Here is a 13,394-nt window from a genome sequence, read left to right as displayed (position 1 = left end):
ATGTCGAGGCTCTTTGTATATAAAAAAAATTTGCCAGGAATGTTGCAGGACGCTAAAAGGGTCTAGATACTATTGCTGTTCTCACAGAATCCTTAAAATATATGTCCCTCGATCGGTTCACAAATTTCCTTCGCAACTGTTATATCGTCGCGGCGTGTTGCTTTAGTCAACAGAAATCCACTTGGTTGGCACCATTGCACACAGAGGGTACGTTCTTGAACAACTTCTGGGTAAAGTGTGTCTTGCAGGTATGTTAATGGATCTTTCAAATTTGTTTGATTTAGGAGCTGCTTACTGCATCCTGTTCACTGTAGGGAATAATGAATTTGTTTCTGTTGCAGAGCCAGCTGTATCTACTGCCAACATGGAGTGAGTCGGCAAGGTATTTAGAAATGTTCACGTCTTCCCTGTCAATTTTTACATGTGTTGGGTGCAATGCACAGTCTTGTTTAAAACATGCTAAGGTACAGTTTTGATATAAGACAGCCATTTAAAACTGATTGTAGGAATTTGGGAATTTTAACAAGAAAACACTGCCCGCTGATTGTCAAAACCAGTATTGTCAAACCAGTGCTGAGGTGCCACTAAGCCGCACTGTAGGACAGCTGAAATGGCTTTTACACCATAACCTAAAAAGCTTACCAGACTGCACATCTAGTGTGTTTAGTGCGCTCTTAATCAGTGCTTGTATTGAGCAGAGTTTTGTTAACCCCTGTGTTGGCACATACAAAAAAAACAACGCTTGACAAGCGTGCTTCTTTTTTATTACTTGCATGACTAAACATGGGCCTGTTAACTCTTTACTATTAACACAATTAAGCAAAAGTCCAGCTTGCGCTAGAGTTGGATTGCAAGAATAGCTGAAATTACATGTGGACTACATTCATGCTAAAAGATTTCCGATGTCATTCTAAAAAGTTAAATGAAATGTGAGCAGAACACTACCTCACACTGGAGGGTGAACAATGTCTGATGATGAACAATGCTAGCAGCAAGAATAGCTGTAGACTAGGTCGTGCAGCAAACGGCCAAATGCCGATGAACATGCAGTCCAGAGGCCAAAGGATTCCTCGATGAGCCCGGGGATCACTCGTTTTCACTCATTCCGGTCAAGCCTGCTTATGGAATGAACATTTCACAGGTCAGAGACGGCCTTTTTTTTTCCTTTTTCTACCACGTGTCGCAAAAACATGACAGACAGCAAAGCTCTTTGCAAGCGAACATGCTTTCTGTGCTGCCCAAATATAGGATCACAGCAACACATTAATGCACAGCTGCTGCTGTCTCATCCGTTATAGTTACAACAGGGACCCATCGCGCTTTTCCAATAGCTCAAGGGTGCATACAGATGGTGTGCATGGCACAGTGAACAAAGCACACACAAAGGTCCGTTAGCAAAGTAACTCAACTGTACCATCAGAATTTGCACACAAATTATTCAGCCTCCTGAAATCTATTTTCTTTGGGAAGTTACACACTACTGTGCATCTGTTTGCCTCTAGTCTTGGCTGCGCTATATTAAATGGTCCCATGTGCTTGCTCAAGTTGAATGTCATGGCTCGTTGTGTGCTATTTATTATTACGACTTTTTATCTTCAGTTTCAGGAAAGTGAGCTGAACTAATGAATGACGAGTAGAGCATTGTACAAAGACAGGAATGTCCTTTTTCTGTCAAAAACAACTGAAAATTGTGACAATGTGCATTGTCATGCTGCAGTGCACAGGCAAGTTGAACCATTTTGCAGAGTCCCCAGCAGATCACCATAAAAACACCGTGAAGATTCCGTTTCTGTAAAAAAGAAAGAACGTACACCAATATCAGGCTGCATAAATTGTCTAACACACTCTGCATATTTGCACTTTGACTTCTTTGTGTTAAGCTGATATTACAGGAATAAGGCCATTCCAGTGAAGTGTGCTTTGTTGTTGGTTTTCTGGCATTACCACACAGACTATGCACAGACTTATGTTCTTAGGGATAAAATATTTGTTTCAACCATGAAACGCAGTGCAGCACACCCTGTGCACTGCATTCAGGAAAAATTACTTTTTCCCGCGGGCTTCACGGCAGCGCTCCTGTACTGCTGTGAAACTCAACTAAGGTCGAATGGCGTCGCACGGCTTGCCCTAATTTTGCACATTCAGATGTGTACTTTTGTGCGAAGCAACAGCGCATGCTTTCACTCACGTTAAGTCCTAAGAGCGCCGTCTGCACACTCGTGCAATCTCTTGAAACCGTATTGGCTTTCCCAGCGGGCTTCACGGCGACGCTCGTGTATTGCTATAAAGCTCGACTAACTTGGAATGGCGTCGCACAGCGTGTCCCAATTTCGCGCATTCAGGCACGTGCTTTTGTGCGAAGCAGCAGCGCATGCTTTCACTCACGGATGGATGGATGGATGGATGTTGTGAGCGTCCCCTTTGGAATGGGGCGGTGTGTTGCACCACCAAGTACTTGTTATACTGCCTAATGTCCTACCTAGGCTAAAAAAGAAAACCGTAATCTTCCAAAAAAATTTTCTGACTCCTTTGCTTTTGTACGTCTCCGTTTTTTGTTGTTTCCCTACTTTTCTTCCACAAATCTTCCAATTCCCTCTTACAAATCTCTATCGCGGACACGTTTACTTTTCCACTGCTCTCACTGAACCCATCTGTTTCAAGGAGGCCAGTGGTGCCTAAGTCGACTGCTGGGCGGACGTCTTCACATTCTAATAAAACATGCTCCATAGTTTCCCTAGCTTTACCGCAGCAACAACTTCCTTCCTTTGACTACTTCCCTCTTATATGTCGCTTTATAGCTGCGTGTTCTAAGGCATCCTGATCTCACTTCAAAAAGTAATGAGCTTCCCTTTGAGTTATCATAAATTGTTTCTTACCCAATTTCATTTTTTCCTCTTAAGTAGTTACTCATGGCAGATTTCATGGTTTCCATGGCATGAAAGGAGAAAAATGAAAACTACTTAGCCTGAGGGCACGCAAAATATAGCATCGGGAAAATGTATAATCTGTGCCCCCGACATTGCTACACAAATTTAGTAGTGGGTGAAGTGACCGTCCGCGAAAATTATTTGATATCCGCCTTGGCATCGAACTGTAAAGGGTGACGACATATTCGCTGTCAGATCGAAGGAGGTATTCACGAATGGTGTTCCATAGTGCGTCTGCCCTGGACAAGTTGCGTTTGGACAGAGCCGACTTCGTGCGTGCCCACGCATTTTCGATGGGGTTTGCGTCCGCGTCATTCGGAGGCCACAGCAACGTGCTCACGCGAAGGTTCTCAAGCACGTCGGTCACCTTACGAGCCATGTGCACGGGGCTTTTGTCCTGCCGGAAAAGAAAAAAGCCGTCGGCGAAGGGTCCATCCAGCACATATGGGACCATGGTGCCTTGAAGCAGAAAACTGTAAGATGACGCCATGAATTTCTCATCAATGCGGACAAGCTCATGGCACCCCACACGGAGACTGCACAACGGCCACTTGAAAGAACGCTCTGAGTATAGCCGGGGTGATACCTTCAGTTTTGAAAGAACCAGAATGGACAGGAACAAATTATGCAGAAAGGTGATTTTGCAGTCGGTAAATGAAAGCTTACAATACAGGCTGTGCTACATACACCTTGAAACCATAGTATTGTACAAATAACTTGAAACACGTGTATTGGAGGTGCTGCTAACAGAAGTTATTTATGAGTACGTTACTTGCCATGTATTTATTTCTCAATTCAGATTAGCGGATAATTTCATTCGCAGGGATAATTTGACGACTCCTCAGTATTATAACAGCCAAGGGAAATTTCCGTATGTGCGAAGGAGCAAACTATGTTAACACGGCGATAAAGTGAAGGCATTGGTTACCTAGAATCAAGGGCCGCCGCACCCTCTTTTTTTTTATCCCAACGAGTGCAGAAAGTTAACTCGTCTACATTGTGCCACTCTTCTGCGCTCCAGTGCTGGTGGTCCAGAGCGAAGTCCAGGCGTTGTTGGCGTTGTCGCTCAGTCAGGAATGGTTTTTGCGCCGCAGCACAATTTCAAATTCCAGCGGCTTTTAAATGATGGCGAACTGTCGAAGGAGAAATATCCAGTGGCAGCTCGTCGCAGATTTCTTTAGCACTGAGGAAAGGGTCCACGACAGATGCGGCCACAATCAGTATGTCATTCTCATGCGTTGTGGATCTTGGCCGGCCGGACCGCTTGGCATCCGCAAGTGTTCCTTCATCTCGAAAGGCACGGATAATTCTCCTCACCGATGTCTTTGACCTGCGAATTCCTTGGCAAATCTCTCTCTGCGGTGCACGCTCAACGAAAAATCTGGCGACGAGCTTCCGTTCTTCAACTGGGACAGGTGGTGCCGTTTCAGCAGACGCCGCACCTTTGGTTGGTGCTCCGCATTTCTAAACCATTAAAAAGTATTGTTGGCTGGTGAGAAGCCAGAACACATCACGAGCGGGTAATGAAATGGCTTGACAGCCGATTTCTAGTCGAACCACTGAACATCAGGTCATTCACTGTATAGATAAATCTTTATGCTCGCGCGGTGCCCCTCTGGCTGGCTTTTTATATTTTTTACCAGCGCCTTAATAGTACACAGCGACAGAAAACAGCCGGGCAGACTGACGTCACCTTCAGATTTTTAGTGCGACACATGTGCCGAATAACAGAAAACTAATGACTGCTGGGGTTTTGCGTGCTAAAACCACTATATGATTATGAGCGACGCCGCAGTTCAGGGCTCAGGAAAGTTTTAACCCCTGGGGTACTTTGTCGTCCACTGATAACGCGCAGTACACAGGCCTCTAGCATTTTTGCCTACATCGAAACTGCGACCGCCGTGGTCAGAATCGAACCTGCGTCTTTCGAGTCAGCAGCCAAGCACCATAACCACTGGGCCGCCGCGGCGGACACTAATAGAACACTCGTCCCCTTTAATACTTGACGCTGCATTGAGTTGTCATTAAAAGCAGACAAACTGTTGCTTCGCGTGGTGAAACTAAAAAATCTGATCTGCAAGCTTTCAGACAGGTCTAACGATACAACTCTTCTTACTATATTGTGTGATGGCGTTCCTTCAGCCAGTGATCATCATAGCAAGCATGGAAATCACGACGCGTTCTGCGTGGTTACATAGATTAACAAAAACTCGTGCCAGCAGCGGTGAACATTAGCACGTAAAAAAAAAAAGGTCTGGCTGCTATGCATTATCTGTCTGGTCGGGGCAAAGCGAGCAGTGTAGGCTTCACACCCGGCGCTACGCCCCCAACGTGTCCCCATCGAACTGAGTGCGCGATGATGGATGGATGGATATTATGAGCGTCCCCTTTGGAATGGGGCGGTGGGTTGCGCCACCAAGCTCTTGCTACTATACTGCCTAACATCCTACCTAGGTTAAACAATGAAAAAAAAAACACTCTGAACTAGCACACCTAAATTTTCTGATCCCCTATTGCGAACTGTGCTTTTGTACGTCTCCTTCTTTTGTCGTTTCCCTACTTTTCTTCCACCACTCCTCCAGTCGCCTCTTACTAATGTCTATTGCGGACATGTTTGCTTTACCACTGCTCCCTCTGAACCCAAGGGCTTCAAGGAGGCCAGTGGCGCCTAAATCGACCGCTGGTTAGACGTCTTCACATTCTAATAAAACATGCTCCGTAGTTTCCCTAGCTTTACCGCAGGAAGCACATGCTTCTTCTTCCTTCTTATATCTCGCTTTATAGGTGCGTGTTCTAAGGCATCCCGATCTCGCTTCGAAAAGTAATGAGCTTCCCCTTGAGTTATCATAAATGGTTTCTTTCCTGATTTCGTTTTTCCTCTTAAGTAGTTACTCATGGCAGGTTTCTTTTCCATTGCCGCCACCCATGGGATTAATTCAGCCTCTCTGACTTTCCGCTTGACCTTCTTTGTTGCTGTGTTGTCCACCCTATAGGCCGCATACTTGCTAGTAAGCTTCCTAGTTCTTTTCCTCAACTGTGAATCAATGTTTTTTCTGTACAGGTACCTGAACACTCTCCCAGCCCATTTACTTTCTTCCATATTCCTCAGCCGTTCTTCATACTCAATTTTACCGCCAGCTTCCCTCACTTCAAAACTAGTCCAGCCCATATCACCCTGGTCGGCTTCATTTGTAGTATTCCCGTGAGCTCCCAATGCGAAGCGACCCACTGACCTTTGGTTCCCGTCGAGTCCTGATTGTACCGCTGATTTATAGCAAACAACCGGATTTACAAAAGTAAGTCCTGGAACCATTACACCTTTCCACATACCTCGGAGGACCTCGTACCTATTGTATCTCCATAGCGCCCTGTGCTTCATCATGGCTGCATTTCTCTTCCCCTTTACTCCTGTGGTTTTTTCCTGTGTTTCCATACATCCCCCCCCCCCCCCCCCCCCCCATTGCCTTCCTTTATCCATACACCAAGGTATTTATATTCTGTTACCCGAGGTATTTCTTTGCCCTGTATCTCCACTGTCTGCTGACTGTTTTCATTGAATACCATAACACCTGATATTATAACACTAAATTTCAAACCTAAATTGTTGCCTTCCTGTCCACAGATAATAGCCAGACGTTGCAAATCACTTTGCTTGTAAGCTAGCAACACAATGTCGTCCGCATAAAATAAACCTGGGAGACGCTGCTCTATTACTGTACCCGCCTGTTTGTATGAGAGATTAAACCCGATATTACTTCCTTCTAGCGCCCTCTCCATCCTCACCATGTACATCATAAACAGCAGCGGGGATAAAGGGCACTCCTGCCTCAGTCTCTTGTTGATATGAACTTTCTCCTCGCTCCTCATCCCTTCCCATTCAACGCAAACGGTATTTTCTTGGTAAATCTCTCTCAAAAGCTGTAGACAATCGTTACCTATGCCTTCCCCTTCCAGAATGTCCCACAAAATGTTACGGTCTACGTTGTCGTAGGCTCCTGTAATGTCTAGAAAGGCCACATACAACGGTCTGCTTTCTGCTTTTGATATTTCAATACACTGAGTAAGAACAAACAAGTTATCATCCAAACACCTACCTATTCTGAAGCCATTCTGAAGCTCTGCCAAAATGCCATTATTCTGTGCCCAGGCTTGAAGCTTTAATTTGATTGCCTGCATTGCTAGCCTGTATATTACCCATGTAATGGTCAACGGGCTATACGAGTGAATTCTGTCTTTTTCCCCCTTACCTTTATAAATTAAATTCATTCTACTTTGTCGCCAACTTTCTGGTATTCGCCTATCTTTTAAAGTTTTTTCCACTGCTTTCACCAGAGCTTCCTTACTTTTTGGTCCTAGTTCATTTATCAGCCTAACGGGAACCTCGTCTAGCCCTGTGGCTGTGCGCTTAGGGATTTTCTCTTCCGCTTTCTTCCAGTTTAAATTTGTCAGCACCAACTCCTTTTCCACTTGGGTCTCTTTCATGCTCTTTTTTTCATCAAGTACAACCTCATCATTGCCTTGGAGAGATTCGGCTGTTGCTTTTCGGATGTGATTTATTGCCGCTTCCCCTTCCAGTTTATTTCCATCTTTGTCTAGGATATGTTGTTGTATTCCTGACTTCCTGCCAAATTTTTTTATGTGGTTCGAAAATATTCAAAGTGAGGCGTTCTTTTTATCACGTGTTTATTTCAATAAACGTTCAGTTTTACCTTTTATCTTTGCTTACACCAGTATTTGAACCATAAGCTTTAAATAAACGATATATTTCCCATTTACTGGGCACTTCATCCTGCGGCAACTGCGCCTTCCTTGCCTGCATGTGCTCTCGGGGTGCTTTCTGTTGTTCCGCAATCACTTCTCGTATTTCCCGGTTCTACCAGCTTTTTGGTTTCCTTTTTTTCTTTCCAACGAAGGTGTTGTTTCTCTTTCTGTATTTCTATCGTTATTACACTTAGAAGCTCACTATATTCCCACTCTTTCCTTGCCCATTTGTCAAGTTCTTCCTCAACTCTAGTGACTATATTTGTTATTTGTTCAGCATTCAAATTTGAACTGTCCATTTTGCACTCCTTGCTCCCTTTCCCAACTACATATCCCATCTTCAAAAATGATGCATTTATGGTCACTCCCTATGCTGCTATACGCTTCTTCATCAATGACCATTTCTCTCAACTTATGAATTCCTTCTGTAATCAGACAGTAATCAATGGTTGATTGTCGGTTTCCCACTTCCCACGTAATCTGCCCTTCACCCTCAGGCCTTATATGGCCTTATATTCACTATAACGAGGTTATGTTGCTCGCAAAGGTCTAGCATTGACTTCTCATTGTCGGTATAGAAATCTAAATCCTGTATGTGGGCATTCATGTCACCTAATAGGATAATTCCAGCCTCATTCCCGAAACCCTTAATATCAGCACTTATGCATTCGACTAACTCTTTATTCTTCTCTGTGCAATTATTTCCGGTCCACAAATACGTAACGCCGAGCCAAGTTTTTGTCCCACTCATTGTACCTGATAACCAAAGATGCTCTTGACGTTTTGAATTTACTCTTTTCCATTTGGCTACCTGCTGAATGAGCATTCCGACTCCGGCCCTCCCTTTCTTTCCGACTGAGTTCTCTTGCACCCGTCAAGTATTAAGAGCGCTGTCTGCACGCTCGTGCAATTTCTTGAAACCGTATTGGCTTCCCCGGTGGGTTTCACAGCAACGCTCGTGTACTGCTGTGAAGCTCGACTATGCAGCTATTAGCTGAAGATAGATTTTATTGAACTAAAGAAACAGCTCGAAAAAATACGTGGAGTAGGAGGATTACAGACAAATCGTCTAGAAACAGACATTTATTACGAGAAAATGCAAATGTGTGTACACCGCATGATGCCAAAAGCAAAAAGGTCAGAAAAGGTGTTAGGTATATCAACAGTCCACTTCTGCACACCACCTGATTTTAACACGGTGCACTTAGGCTTGTCAGGTTTGTGTTGCTATGAGAAAGGTAGTCGATAGTTGGCTGAGAAGCAAATGATTGCGCATTGTACTTTGCAGTGAAATATATACTCAAACAATTAGAAAACTATATTTACAGTAGGCTTCACTGAACTTGAAAGCCCATATTATTTGTCAATTGTATGGGTTCCCTTTGATAGAGAACTGTAAAGCAGAATTATGCAATAAAATGTATGACATGCATAGATGAAGACACTGTGAACGAAATTTCACTGTAGTGCTTTCATGAAACTGTTGCTTTAAATCATGATCTGAAATTAATTATAGCTTCACTATGTTTAACATGTCAATGTTTGCTTGAGTTTGGTTTATAAACTCAAGCCACTGGCTCATTTGTTAACCAATTCATAGTAAGGATGACAATGAGCAAATTAAGATTGTGTAGACCCATTAAGTATGAGAGCAGAATGGCGCATTGGGGTAAGTTTAAATATGCAACATGCTGTTTATGTTTTTTACCATGTGGCAGATGGGGGTATGTCTTGAATCTTTACATGAACTGACGGCAAGAAAATTGACAGGTACATGTCAATTGACATATACAGAGGCCTGCGATTGACAGAGGTCTGCGCGTGCCAAGGGAGTCTAAGATCGGCTGTCCGCTATCGCGGGCAGCCAATTTTTTATGCGAACAACCCCTGGCACGCGCAGGCCTCTGCGAGCCCCAACCCACGGACCAGTCCGGCTTCTAGCTTTGACGTCCCCGTTGCCGCTTTGGTGTCCTGGAGGCGCCGCCAATAATGCGAAATAATGACACGTTGTTTTCATTAGTAAAAACATGATCGAATAAATATGATTGCGTCGAGCCGCCAACTTGCGATGCTAAGTTCAGCAGTGCCGCGCCCCGCGACTTCTGCCGGCACGCCTAGGGACAAGCGCATACAAGGCGCGCCAAGAAACTCCTCCGTAGTACCTAGGCGGAGTCGTATTTTCAAGGAGCAAAACTTCCTACATTTCCTCTCTCGCACCCGCTCTTACTCGCGCATGTCTCTGCAAGTGACGCGGCCCGCTGTACCTACAAGCAGTTGGAAATACGCCGCCGGGACAGATGGCCAAATGTAAACATGCTACCAGCATGGCAGCGCCCGACGAGGCTGGCGCGTGCTCGGTGTAGTCGACGCATTTATGCGTTGCCAGCTTGAATATATATATATATATATAGGGATACGATCACTCTCGCACGACTCTGCGAAGGACGCGCACTGGGCTAACCTCACCTTTCACAGCGCAACAGATGGCCGCCGATGGACGCGTCCGATGACAAGACGCGAAATCGCGCATGATTGTATACTCGAAAGCGATAACTCGAAGATCCCTGCTCGCAGCGATCACGTCGCCCACCGGCGACATTGATGAGTTGGCGTTGTGTCATCGCTTCACAAGACATGAAAAAGCAGGATATCGGGTACGTCTCATAAGCATAAAATTTCGTGATGACCTGCTTGGGCTTGCTTCGATTTCAGAAAGTTTGTTGTGGCTGGTGGTGCTTCTCATTTCGACCCAAAGGAGCTGGGGACGCGGCTGGCGCATGAAAATGCACGCCGCCTGTGACCAGCGAAACGTTTCACACGAAAAACAACATTGGTCGCGATCAGTGGCGTAGCAACAGGGGGGGGGGGGCCGGGTGGCCGTGGGCCCCGGGTGCAAGGGCCCAGTGGGGTGTTATATGCGTCTGAAGACACCCGGAACTTGATATCCTTGCCTTCCTCGACTACAGCCGGGGGGGGGGGGGGAGGGGGTGTGACAGCAGACCTAGGGGCCCCGGGTGCCAGACGACCTAGCTACGCCACTGGTCGCGATAATGAGAGCATTAAGCCAATGTGCGTGTGTCTAATGTACGTGTGCCTATTACTCAATCAGTGCATTCTTAGATCAACTGCCTGCTGTTCGAACACATATCGGTTTCGAGCTGCCACCTAAGCATACGATGGAGAGACGGAGCGAACACGGGCTAGTTGCAAAGCCTTCGCGAACTGCAGAAAAATGAGATATCTCCGCATACACACGCGAAATATGTGAAATGGAACGCCACCAGAGAAAGACGAACCCAAAATGTACCGCAGTGTGTGAATGAGCGCCTACAACTTGCGTAGAACACGATGCAGATAACATGTACGCATGAGAGCGCGACGCGCTGATCGCCGCGAAGAAGCCTTCAGGGGACACGCACATACACACACAAAAGCTTCAAACGGTTCACCACTGCTCGTATCACACCGGTTCGCAATGCGGAACGGAGCGTTAGCACCTAAAAAGATAACGCTAGAAGTAAGGAAATACGAAGATGACCGTAGACAGTTGGCTGAGCGAGGTAAATTTAAGTCCTCAAGCGCCCGCGTTGCAATCCCTGAAGACCCCGCAAAGATGGCGGCGAGCGCCCATCGCCTCTTTTCGTCGTCTGCTAGTCAGAGAACTTCCAGAGAGCAGCCAGACCCATACAGTTAGTAGAACAACTCTGGAGGAAAAGCTGGGCCGGAAAAGCGGGAACCTCTAGGGCGCCGCCCTGTTGCTACTGGTCAATGTGGCCAGCGCAATTACTATTGAAAGAGCTGAAAACAAGTACAGGTCACCTTATGCTTTGTCATCTAAAAACGCATACCTGATGGCTTTATGAAGGTGGTGCGTTAATATTAAGTTTACAGAAAGCGATCGCTAAGTCCGTGACTTATGTAAATCACGATGTACGCATTTATGCAATAAAGGATGACGCGAATTTCGGTTTCGAATCTGTTTTTTGGATGCGTAGTAGTTTCGTAAAGTTTAGGTTTGACATGCGATCGCGCGTCGACATCGGACGCTATGGCACACTCGTGCCTTATGTGCCACCGAAGCCCCGAAGTGCTCTGGCATATACCTTCACATGTAAGTAAACGAATGTATCTCCTTAATGAGAATATCACGCGAGTAGGCAGGTCTTGTGGTGCATCACAATCGTTTGAGAAGCGTCACAGTAGCGCATTTTTCTACATGCGAAGCGGTGTTTTTATTTGCAGGTTTCCCTTCAGTAGGAAATTGCTGGACAGGCGGACCAGCGCACCGGAATTGTACTGGCGAAGCCGCAAGCAACTCAAAGAATCTGTTTAATTGTTGCACTTTGAACAATCGTGCTTCTACAAAGGCCACAGCAGAAAAACAGCCTGATGCCGAGTATTTCTGTGCCACGAAGTAATCAAGAGGCGAGTGCCTAATGCGGACGAAATCGAGTGCATCGAGACTTAGAACGACAGAAAGCTGAGCTATTTGGTAAGGATTCATTATGCAAAACAGAGGTGAGGCGTGCAGACAGGACACAAGAGTAGAGAAGTGGCCGGCGCTCGTGTTGTTTGCTTGTAAATACTCTACTCTTGTGTCCTGTCTTCACGCCTCACCTCCGTTTAGCATAACGAGTGCATCAACCCACATATTAATAGCGTAGGCGTTTTATTAACTGTGCAATATTTTCAACACTTCCTTGCATGCCATTTCATGTGGAATGTCTTTTCTGGTCACAAATTTGTGCAGCGAATCTATTTGCATGATCGACTCCGGGTTTGTGGGACCGTTCACTTGCACTTGATGCTGAGTCTTTTACATGTATCCATAAACTGCAGATATGCACATCAGATCCCTGCGAGCATTTTCAAAATTCAATTATTTTAGACAACAGGCACACATGCAATACTGACATAATCTCAAATACCACTAAGTAGCTGGGACACATTTTTGCTGACCATACTCGCAGGTAAAATAAGTAGATCATGTGGACAGCTCCAGCTCATTTTCCTTAAATCAGTGTGTACAAGGGGTATGCAAAAATATTTTTTTTTCTCGCGCACCGATTATTTTGCTGTATAAGCAAGAGAACCCACCACGTTAGTGTAACTTATCTTGTACATCACACTAATATGTGCTTTAATTTACGAAGTGAGATGAGTTACTTTTATGGCTCATTCTGTCATATCACACTGCAAGCTGCATTCATCAATCTTCAATTGGATTTTGCAAATGTTTAATGAAACATGTTTCCCTTTTATGCAGATATGCAATGGCAAGCCCTTCCGTGTGTTCCAAAGGTAAAATTTAAGCTCTAAATTAAAGAAGACATTTCTAGTCAGAAACAAGCAAAAATGGTGAATGCAGAGTATCAGAAGCTCAAGATACAGAAATTATGAGAAGTGTCGAATGATATTAAGGAAAGAGTCGTATTCGAAAATGCAAGACTCTTTAGTGGAGGTCAAGCATGTCAATATAGGTAGAATAATCTGCAAAATTATGCGAGTGAGGGGATGTCAAACAAATGGTCAGGAAATGCGTTGTTTTTCTGCAAAACAAAAGCTGATTGCCATTACATAAGTCACTTTAGCATCATGAGACTGCTGGTTGATAAATTCAGAAATAAACCAAAAAACAAGACATGCAAAAATAAAAAACAATTTAATGATGCTCTCTCCACACTGGGATAAATAGAAACAAACACA

General features: G+C 45.0%; 1 long non-coding RNA gene across 1 annotated transcript; it reads left to right on the top strand.

Moving 5' to 3' along the window:
* The first annotated feature begins 11,425 nt into the window (after positions 1 to 11,425).
* Positions 11,426 to 13,172, top strand: LOC142574443 (uncharacterized). The gene is made up of 3 exons (XR_012826539.1): positions 11,426 to 11,799; positions 11,931 to 12,180; positions 12,955 to 13,172. It is a non-coding gene; the product is annotated as an uncharacterized LOC142574443 (long non-coding RNA).
* The last annotated feature ends 222 nt before the right edge of the window (positions 13,173 to 13,394 follow it).

Source organism: Dermacentor variabilis, chromosome 3 (genome assembly GCF_050947875.1).
Source record: "Dermacentor variabilis isolate Ectoservices chromosome 3, ASM5094787v1, whole genome shotgun sequence".
NCBI classification, from domain to species: Eukaryota; Metazoa; Arthropoda; class Arachnida; order Ixodida; family Ixodidae; genus Dermacentor; species Dermacentor variabilis.
The sequence above is the reverse complement of the archived record's forward strand: the minus strand, read 5'-3'. Positions and strand labels throughout refer to the sequence as shown.